We start from the raw sequence: 12,011 nt of genomic DNA, 5'->3' as shown, positions 1-12,011 counted from the left end.
ATGTTTATAAGTTCATTTTATGCTAACATAATCTTGTGTCGCTTAATTTGTGTAGGGGCTGGAGATTGCCTCCGAACATATCCACGGTCTGGGCCTCTTTATATCATCATCACTAGAGTCCACCGGTTACTCTTAAGCTGTAACTTCAGCCTACACCTGTTTTTTTGAACTGCAGAAGCACCTATGTTATGTTAAATTACTTTATTACTTTATTGTAATATTTTGTAGTGTAATATTTAAGTATCCGCCATTTTCTGTGAGAGGCTTTGACTTTTTTTTTTTACGTGATTTTGTAGATGAATACATGATGTTCTTATTTCTATTTGCAGACAAAAATAAATTCAAAAGGTTCTAAAAATATACCGACCCAAAACTCAAATGTTGACTGAGTGGTTGGGCTGAAGTTTTTGTACTGCGGGCTTTAATGACTTAATTAGAAGCATGTAATCTACAGTTATGCACACATTTCACTGAGTTTTTAAGGCAGATTTTGGTATTTTTCAAGTGTGTATTATTAAATGTGACAGTTTAAGACCAACGACATAATTAGAATTAAGAGATTCTGTGTTTCTTCAATAGAATTATATTTTTGGCATTGAAGGGAAGGCTTTGAAAAAGCATTTGGACAAAGTTTATAGAAAATTCCCTCTCTAAATTAATACAGAGAATGTTAAATGATACAGTATTAATAGCTTTTTGTAGGACTGCCATGGGGAACTTAGGATCCATAGTTTTTCTAAAATTCTGGCTACAGCACTGATGACTGGGGCAAAACAATACTGGTGTGACAATAGTACTAAAGAGTTGGAAGCTTACTAAAACATGATACAAGCATCAGTTTGGGAATGACTGGAAAAATTAAAAATACTTGGCATATAGTTGCACATGCAAGTTATATAAAAACCTGCCATAATGTCTGCAATTCAATTCAATAGAACTTTATTTATCCAGAAAGAAATTCTTGTGCCAGAGAATGCTTCAATTAAAGTAACACTAAGTACAGTTACCACAATTTTAACAAAATAAATCACACATTAATTATTCATTTGTTATTTAATACTTCACATAACAGGGCATGTCATTTGCAATTTACTTCTTAACTTAGGATGCTAGGCTTTCAAGGTGGCAGTATTATAAGTGAGATTTTCTCCTTAAATCACAGCTTTGAATAATTCAAATCCATATAAATCAAAAGTAAACCAGACGCATTAGTGAAGCTCCGGTAACTTCAGCTCTTGTGGGAGTAAAATTGCTGTCTTCATTCTAAAGTGAAGTGTAACTCACAGCTAAAGCCCACACATGGTGTTTGACACTGATTAGTACTGTTCTTAAGTTTCTGCAGCTTTTGTAAAAGCACACAATGCAGCAATTATAAGAATTAACAGTCTGATTCCAATGAAAGGGCATTCAAGATTTTTAAGGAAGGATGGGTTGTGTTCTTGTTTTTTGTGCGTGTGTGTGTTAAATCCCTTTACAGTAAACTATAATAATAACACAAATAGTAACAATAATGCCACCATGGTAAGTTAGTCACGTCCCATGCGTGTGTGTGTTTGAGAGGGTAAGCGCACGGCCTTAACAAATCTGTTTTTATCCACCTTGGTATGTAAAGCGACAAATACAAGTTTACACTGTCACTTTCTATTAAATTGACTCCAGTGTTTATGAAAATGACAAGTTGTGTAACAAATCCTCCTCAGCTAATTATAAATCCCTTTAAGTTTAATCCAAGTACTACCTGTTTCTTCCTTTGATACGAGCTACCGGAGCTACTTCATTCCGCAGCTGTGCTCTATTACAGATATTACAGAGCCTCAATAAAACATATTGATGAATGATTGTGTTAATATCAAGCTGGTAGTAAAGCAGCTGAGCCCCGAACCATTTTTGGTGAGGTTAACTAAGGTTGTTAAAAATGTAACGCTCGTCCTGCAGAGTTCAAAAGATTGTACTCATACAGGTGAAGTGACACAACAGAGTATAGCCTGATTAAGGATGGATGGATGGGATTATGTCAGTTTCATTTAGTTGAATCAACCAATGTCTTCCTTCCTTCAGATATTCAGAGTAATGTTTGAGAGATGTAGGGACATACTGCTGCATTGACATGATACAGGAAATGACATGCTGTACATACATCTCAGTGCACCCCAGGGTATAATTTAACATCACAATGAAAGCTATTAAAAAAAGCCTAAATGGAATTCACTATAAGTTTCCAGTTTCCCATCTTATATCCAAAATTAAATTAACATATGTGACAGTGCCTCACAGTTATATGTCCATTTAAAGTCTTCATCGGAGCTCAAAGCTACCTTTTCAATTGATTTCAACACCACTCCATGCATTGCGGCTACAGACAGCTTTGCACCTCCACTCGCTCTCCAACGGTCCACTTGCAGTCAAGTGTTTGAAGCATTCACCAATGGGCAGAGAACCTGGCGGGACCAGCATTGCGTAGAACTCAATGAGGCTAAATGGATAAATGGGGCCATTAGAGAGTCGTTAGCCTGGAAGTGCTGGTGACACGTGACAAGTTGCCTTTGCAATAGTAGACATAAAATACTCCGGGGATCATTGAAGTCGTTACATCCTATGATTCTATTGGCCGTAGCTTTTAATTAGAAACTTCCCTTCAACTTGGTTCATGAGGATATTCAGAGACTTTTAAGTGTTAACACCTTTTGCTGTTGCTTAAACACCCTTTAAAATGAAGTCATCATCAACCTGTGTACATATAAGCCACTATAAAAGGACAGATTTCAAGTGAGATTTAGAAAAGGTGTGTGGATGCATCTCTGCATCAAATCATCAAACACACCAAAGCAAACTGTGGATTTTTAGGTGCACATGTTTCCATGTGTTGCTGCAGCGGAGAGGATAAACAACTGTTTGTTATGTTCATGCTGGTAATAAATGTCACCGTGAACTATGAATACCTCTGTTGCACTGAGTACACCTTCCTGATGAAATGTGCAGTGCTGTGTGTGCGTGGTTCGGTGATGACAGGCAGAGTGTTGGTGGGATGCATATTTTAAATTTCTTTATCTCTAGAGGGGAAGTGCTGGTGAGGTACTGTTGGCAACCTAAAAGCAAAGAGACGGATTAAAAGAAGAGGCAAACAGACTGGAAAGAAAGGGAAATTGGCAAGAAAAGAAGGTTTATAAATTATTTAAAAATGTTGGGAAAATGTAATCTGAAATCCATTGTGTACCGCACAATCACATTTAAACCAAAATATCCTGCTTTTTTTTTTTTTTTTTCAAAGGCCACCAAACACCTTCTGAACAGGGAGACTACAGATAGAGAGCTCACAGTCTTCCACTTTGACTGTTTGTGCTTGTCGATCGCTGGTGATGACAGAGACCTGGTGCGCAAACAAACTTCTCTGGCGTTTGGCATAGCGGGTATTAGAGTTAAAATGAGGTGCTCTCTTGTGATGATTCTACATCACCTTTCAGACAAATAAATTCAGGGAGTGTGTGCCCCAGGCTGCGCCGACAGGACGGCAGTTTTGCAGACGTATGAAGGTTTTATCGGCGAATTAGGATGAAGACTTAAACTCTTGAAGTTCAACTTTAAGTAGACTGCACTGTTATTTTCTGCAACAGCACACATTTTTGCTCTGTGGGGGTTCAACTATTTTGGTATGTGTGAATACTTCCAAGACAGGCTCAGAAGAGGTTTTCTACTTGTTCCCAATCTGCCGAAATTCTGCCGGCATGACTAGATAACCATAAGCTAGTCAGCTGTAGAATATTGAACAGTTTATTTTCCAGTACCACTGCTTTTCCCCTGTCCTTTCTGCAATAAAAATATATGACTATAATTTTTGATGGAAAAAATAGATACCTCTGTGATTTCAGTTGAACTTTAGTAACCAGGGCTGTTTGTGGAATCCATTAAAGGTCCAGTTTGTTGGATTTTGCAGGATTTATTGTCAGAAATGTAATATAATACAATGTTTTCTTTAGTGTATAATCACCTGAAAATAGTAATCTATATTTTCTTTACCATAAGCTGTAAGCTGTTTAACTCTACATAGTAGGGTGGGCAATATGGCCCTAAAATAATATCACGATATTTCAGGATATTTTTGCATTAAAGATATTCTTGATGATGTGACAAATTAGTTAAAAAAATGTTGTTTTTTTAAATCAATTTAAGAACATAAAATTGCAACAAAATAAGTGATACAGTTTGCCTTCAAATATTCAGTAAAAAAGTACAACAAAATAAAATCTACCACAAATTACACATTCAAACAGCTCCCAAATGCAAAAAAAAATGTACTCTGGGATCTATATGTATAAATCAACAGTTGATTTTTTCCCACCTGGACCTTCATGCTCTGCCATTTCTCCTCTAATCATCACGCTGTAACCTGTGACAAGCTGTTATGCTACAATAGCTACTGCACATTCACATATATGTAGTTTTGTCGAGCCGCGAGCGTCATGTAGGTTTACATTACTGAAGGTTTATGACAAAATCACTTGGCGACACCAAGGAAGTAGAGGGAGAGACACTGTGCTGCTGCCAGAGGAGCCGCTGACTGAGTTCTCTCTGAGCGGTAACTCGCTAAAAGAGTCTGAGAAGCCCGGGGCTGTTCATAAAACATTCAGGACGCCACAGTTTATTCCACACTACTGAAGCTGCTCCTCTTTTTGGAACCACCACGAAGTCTGTGATAATTTTGCGTTCAGCCATTGTTGTTGTTGCCATGGGTAACCATATGATGTCAATATGTAAACAAGTTGAATTATGATGAATATCATAGTATGAATTTTTCATATGATATTGAAAATTATACTGGTATTATCGTGAATGAGATGGTATGGCAAACCCCTACCCAAAACAGACCGAAAAACTGCCATTTGTATTTGCACATTGGCCACCATAGTTAGCAGCCCCTCTGTGATGAGATGGTCAAAAAAACACTGATTTTTTAAAGTGAAACTGTAGCCCCTTTTACACTGCCAGATTTTCCGCGAATGTTGGGCCGTTTTGCCGGCCAGCTGCGAGCGTTTGGACACACAGAGGCGGAATGGCGTGTTGATCTGAGGCGCCCAATTTTCCACCTCGAAGGGAAGACATATTGGCAGAACCCTTTTAGTTTAAACAGACCGAGGCGGCCTTCTGCCATGGGATGGGCTGTTGAAGACTTGTGGGAGGAGCTGTTGATGAGGCCGCACATGCGACCTACTGGTGGTGGATAAACAGGAAACAGCTCATAGCTGGAATTAGTGAGCAGCTAGTAGCAAGAAGAAAACGCAAACCTGACAGGAACTGTAAAAATGGGCAACTGGGGAGACAAGGAATTGCGCGCCCTCCTTGCCCTCGCAAACGAAGAGGCCATTAACGGTGAAGAACGGGCCGATTTACGAGAGAATCGCTGCCTGACTATCGCCACCTGACTAGCCGCGGCTTCCCTCCCACGTCACTGGTTACATCACACGCTGAGCTACATGTTTTGTTACTTGCTCACGCCCCCCATTGCCCCAAAAAGGCACATTCTGTATAAACAAAAGTAGGTTGGAGGCATTTTGCTGCACTCCCCGATTTTGTTTTTATACTGCCGATGCTGAAAAAAGACTGATTGGGCTTTCCTGCAAATTTGCACAATTCCTATCTAAAAAGAGCTTATGAGTTTTTCATGAGTATGAGTATAAATTATGAGTTTAAATCACCAGGTGTATTTGTTTTAAAGAGGAGGAGAACTCTGCGGACAATTTGGCTCATGGTAAAAACCTCCTATATGTCTGGATCAGAAATAAGGGGAGCACACATTAAGTTATCTGAGAAAATAGGTGAGCATACATCTGCATGTGCTGATGCCAAACAGCATTGTAGAAACACTAATGGTCACTCACCTGGTCTGCTTCTTTTTTTTTTTTTTTTGGTGAGGAAGAGACCTCTGCTGATAATTCGGCTCCTGGTAAAAATCTCCTGAACAAAAAACACTTAAGGAATTCTAACTGGGTGAAGTTTTAGCTGATTGCTAGATGCCATGAATCCCCCTAAATCTTACACACTGGACCTTTAAAAATGCATATACAAGGAAGTTTGACTTTAATATTTGCAATCAGGTGTTTGGAAACTTACATAAAAATGGATATAAAAATACGAATATATGTAAAAAGGACTAATTAGTCCAAGAACCACTTGGAAGGAACATAGTTAATCCCAAAGGGTTGGCAAGAAACAAGCTAAAACTGCTCATGTGTGACATAATGTAATATATCTGAGAAAGAAATACTGAAGTTTCTCATCCACACTCCAAAATGGACTGTATTCGTGGTAATTCTAACACCTCTTTTCATACTCAGTCATACTTTCTAATTTTATTAAGAAGTTTTTCAAAGGTATGAGTCTTTCTGATAGTAACACCTTATTAGTCAAATAGCCTACTGTGCAGAGCATACTAAGAACCTCATTTATGCGCATCAACTTGCTTAATGACTACTTGTAAGGAGAATTAAGGAGCAATATGCTAACATGCATGACATTCAGCATCTCATTACTGGTGAGCATGTGTTCCTTAATGTCAAATATTACCAAAGTTTGTAACTCAGCCTTCTGGGAATACCACTGTCAGGTAAAAAATATACTTTTATACTGTGCAGATTTGACTCCATTATCCACATAACTACAATAATTGTGCCATATTCAGCACCAGCCCAGACACAATACCCTTACAGGAGCTAAATTTATCTGGACTAATGATCTCACATCTACCTCCTTGTTGGAAGCCATGGGCTGAATCTCCCTCCTAGCTGCCCAGAAGACTGTTAGCGCTCGCTAGATTGACAACCTACTAATGGCTGATCTCTCAGGCTTAGGCCACAGAGATGTTTCTACCTGGTGTTAGTACACGCTGTTGCGGAAGCCTGTCACACTGTACCCAGACCTCTCCCTGCCAGGGCTATGAAGGAGAAGACAGATGTCCAAATAGCCAGCAGGTCCATCAGTCATGAGGATTTTTTTTCTCTCGCAGGGCGATGGAGGGAGGGTCAAGTGGGAGAAACACAGATGAATGAAGATGACACCATTCCAGCCTCTCTGCTTCTCTAATGAAAAACAAACTCATTTTCAGGAAGTTTCTGGGTAATAAGACAGTCAGCCAGCCAGATCCAAACATAGACACAACAACTTTTTAAAGTATTACCTTACTATTGAGGCTACCTAACATTTCAAACCAAAAGACAACTCCTGAGTGCTACAAAAACAAATATTTGTGGAAACTTTTCTGCATGCAATGATGACAAGTTTCAGTTTGTTTGTTGGCCAATGCTTTAAAGCCAACAAAACACAGGAGAGTTCATTTCATCCAATTACTGTAAAAGAAGAAAAAAGCAAGGAAAAAAACCAAGTCTTCCAAATTAAATAACAAAATGTATTTGTCCACACACTTTAGAAAACAGGACCACATCACTTTGCTGTGCCTTCCAAAACTGTTACAAATTATTGATGAATTCAGGTTATTCTCGTGCACTGTTTTGTACATATACCTACAAAAAGTAATGTACCACAGTTCATATATATTCCACATTATCATAAGCCATTAATTCACGTATAGCTCCCATTAGTGTTGCACGGTATACCGGTACTAAAATAGTACCACAGTACTAGAGTATTCCAAACGGTACTATACTGCATTTGGAAAATACCGGTACTTTGAAATTGATTCAATTCATTAATTTAGTTAATTTATTTTATTTTACTCATTTATGCACACAAACGCCTTTCTTGTTCCTATTGGAGCACAGATTGCACAAGTGGTGTGTATGACAACACCTGTATCAACATCCACAGCTGGCGCACGTGAAAAAAGACAAGAGAAAGTCTGCCTCGCAAAGGGAGACAACACGAGACAACACAAACTTGGTGGGACATTTGAGTTACCAAACCGTGACGTCTGTACCGAGGTACTTACCGAACCATGATTTTTTTGGTACCGTTACACCCCTACTATTTATTGTTCTAAAGGTTTGTATCCAAAAGGACTTTTCCTTAGGAAAAGTACCGAAGAGTATCGAAAAGTATCGAAATTCATATTGGTATTGGTACCGAAACAAAAATTTTGGTATCGTGACAACACTAGCTCCCATAATTCGGAAGACTGCAATCACATGACCAATGCGCTGATAGGAGTAAAGACTAGTGTGGGCTCGTAACTCTTAAAATGTATTATATTACTCATTACTCTTTGCAAAAGTAATAGTATGATATTACTTATTACTCCCTGCCAACATCATCATCACACTAGTCGTTATATTTCTTTTCCATTACACCTCATAAAATTGGTAATTGCATATCTTCCCGAAATTCCAATATGCGCCTCAGTGTGAATGTCAGGATAATTGCTGGTCAGTGTAGTTAAGGCTAGATAGCGACGAAAGACTGAGAGTCACCCGTGGAGCAACATTTCATCCACAACGTTCAAGCCACCAGCGTCAGTTTCCCACAAGTAAAACCTAGCTTTGGTTGTTTAGCTAGTGTAGGGCTACAGCTGACCTCCACGGCCAAGAAGGGCTCACCCTTGGTGGGGTGTATTTCCTGGAGTTTCATGTTGTTGTGCTGTCAGTCTTAGTCAGTGTTGAAGGATGACCGGAGGTATGAGGATGCGTTTTTCGTAGTTAAAAGAGTTTAAGTACAACTACCTGCAGCAATATTGTTCTTGTCATCTTTCTTCCTGACAAAATCAAAGTCACGGAATATTTCTAGCCACTAAGGTAAGCGTTTCCATCTTCCAAACTAGCTTGCCGCTTTGTGGCGTGCCTCTGTAGTGCAACAATCACAAAAATGAATCCGCTGATGTGACTGTTGTATTTCAAGTCAGTAGTGATGTGATAACAAGTAATGCAAGTTGTTTGGTTTTGAGGTAACTGTAATAATATTACTAAAATTCTATTAGTAATTAGTTACACTACTTGTTACTGGAAAAAGTTTATTACTGTAACATGTTACTGGCCAACACTGGTAAAGAAGGACGTAGCCCAGTTGTTTGAGGTACGTTGCCACCATGTTTCTTTTCTAAACCTCACCTATGTAATTTCATGTTAACTACATAATGTCATGTGTGGGGCGTTAATTCATTAAATATCATACAAACAATTGTGTATACATTTTTGTAAAATATTCAAGGAACCGTTTCATGAGGATACATTATTAAATGTTAAAATGAAATGTTTTGCTTTGACAGCACTGGTTAAGGTCTGGTTAGGTTCAAGCACAAACACTACTTGCTTAGGTTTAGGGCAGGGGTGTCCAAACTTTTTTGAATGGGGGCCAGATAAAACAACGTGAAAATACTGAGGGGCCCACTGATTCTCGCATCAAATAGGTTGAAAGAAAAGACAAATGCAGCCATCTTTATCTTGCAATGAACTATTACTATGTGAAGCCTTTCTACAAACTGTATGTCCTGTCATTGTGAGGTGAAGGGTAAAAATGCGAGGTGATCTTGCTCTATTAACCATTACTGTGTAAAGGGCCACATATGGTATATTTTGAAAGTCAAGCCAAGGGCCAATTAAAATTGGTCTGTGGGCCACAATTGGCCCCCAGGCCAGACTTTGGACATGCTTGGTTTAGGGCAAGGGTAGGCAACCTGTAGTTATGGAGCCACATGTGGCTCTTTAGCCCTTCTTCAGTGGCTCCTTGTAGCTTTTACAAAAAAAAAAAAAAAATCCTAAAGAAATGACTAATGGCTTTATTTTAGAATTTTAAATTTGGTCCATCATTGCTGTGGGCCTAAAGAAATGATGTACCTATGCACCAAATAATTTTTTTAAAAATAGTTTAAACAGTTTAAAACTCAAACGTCTATCGTCTGATGCCGTTTGCTCCAAATTTGTCCAAACTGCAAGAGTTTTGGCTCCCTAGCTAGGCAAGCTATGGAGTCCAAATCAAAAAAAGTAAAGTTTTGGAGGAGAATAAAGAATTTAATAGTGTGTGGACAGCTTCATTTGAATTTACTGCCAGCTCTGCAAAATTAAAGCTCCAAATAATCATAAATTGTCCACTGCAGAGTAGCCACCTCATGGTAAAACATATTAATAAATGCTCATTTAGACCAACTAGTAATGTTGATTAACTAATTTAGAGTTAATAGACTTTCTTACCTTCTTTATAAGGCTAAAATATGTTTTGTGTTTTTATTATTTTTGGTCAAATATGTCTCTTGATAGTAAAGGTTGCTGACCCCTGGTTTAAGGAAACATTGTGGTTTAGGTTGAAATTACTTCTCTGGGGTTGGGAAGCTCCCTTGTCATTGTGACAATCATAAACACATAATTAAGGGTTGTTAATGATTGTTTTGATGCTTAAAAAAGAAAATCAATTATGACTGACATTAATCAACTGTCTCATGTGTTACAGTCTGACATTTTGTTGATCCATCTATCAGCTCCAGCCTCTTCTCTGTACATACTTGGTCAGTCTTTAATAAGGTCACTGTCTTCGTCCTTTGCTCTCGTCATAATTACTATGCCTGTTAGGATTTTGTCACTTGAACATAAACATGTCATTTTGGGGCCCTTGCTGAAACGACTGATGCTGTCTTTCTTCTTGGAAGGACAGTCTTTACAAAAAAAGGGCAGACTTGAGAGGGAATGAAGGTGATGCTTTTCTCACAGAGAGATGGAAATACTGTCAATCTAGATGAGAAGTAATGTTAAAGATTCTTGTAAAGTGGTTTTTAACACGATGTACGCATCAAACTGTACATCAAAGCAATAAAGTTCCAGTTAAAGTACAATGACAGATTGGAATTACTGGACCCATAATGACTTTGTAGAAGCTTCCTAAGACATAATGATGTTGTAACTAAACTGTTTAAACCCGCTGTAACAAAATCACAGACGTCAGCTGTTCTTCCTTATTGGCTCTTGTGTGCAATGCACAGAAACTTTCGAGCTTAGTGACAAGGACCTTGAATTAGGGTATATAATATGAGTGGTATTACAGGTAATCTCACCACATGTGGTAATGTTGCAGCCAGTGTGTGGGTGGCTTCTCAGCATGCAGTAACCATATTTCTAATTGCCCATCTGGCACAAAAGTGAAGGACTGTGCACGCAGAGGGTGCACAGTGAATCACAAAGTTTAGCCGAGCATAAAAAATACAAGCTTGATTCCTTTCCTTGAAAACATTCTTGAGCACTGCGTGAGATTCAACAATCTACTTTGTGTTTCTGAATGACTTTGCTGAATTCCTAGCTGAGGAGAGTACTTGACTGCTGGAGTGTTGCCTCTTAGGCTTCACTAACACTTCACAATCAAAGTGTTGTTTGGCTGTATCATCACTTCCCCTTTTCTTTGGTAAACTCCGCTAAAGAGTTTTGTTTGGGAGATAAGTGGCAACAGGAAATACAGAGGATTAATCAGTAGTCCAGGTTGTGTGTGCATGGTGCCACTGAAAATTAATAACAAAGCAAAGCAGTTCATAAGGGACAATGAGGCAAGACTTTGGTATCGGAACTGTTCTGGTTTCTGTTTCTGAGTAGTGTTGACCAATCTTGTTTAAGCAGAAGGTAAACAGTCCATCTAGCTTTACATTAGCTTTTTAAAGATCTATCTACATTCATATCCAGATATCTGCTTATAGACATTAGCTGAAATGACCTGCAAACAGAAAAGGAAGTCTTGGCCTGGATATCCGCTTGCTCAACCCGGTCTCACTCCGAAGTCGTCGAAATCTGGCGCTTGGGTAGTGACTCGCGGCATCAAGCACTGACGAAAAAAGCTGTCCTTTAACGTCAACATACTAAGTGGCTGGTCGCAATTACAGTTTCACGGCACTGGGGGGCGACAGGGGGAAACATGGCGGGACAAGAACAAAAGCTAAGGCCACGAATGATGCCAACAAACACCGACTTTCACCCTGGAAGGCAGTGTTCGTGTCTCCTAAGTTTTTAAAGCCAAACCCTGTTCTTTTTTCCTAAACCCAACCACATTCTTTCGTGACCTAAACCTAACCACATGTTTGTAAACTGTAAATTTCCTGT

This window comes from Epinephelus lanceolatus, chromosome 19 (assembly GCF_041903045.1).
Source record: "Epinephelus lanceolatus isolate andai-2023 chromosome 19, ASM4190304v1, whole genome shotgun sequence".
NCBI classification, from domain to species: Eukaryota; Metazoa; Chordata; class Actinopteri; order Perciformes; family Serranidae; genus Epinephelus; species Epinephelus lanceolatus.
The sequence above is the reverse complement of the archived record's forward strand: the minus strand, read 5'-3'. Positions refer to the sequence as shown.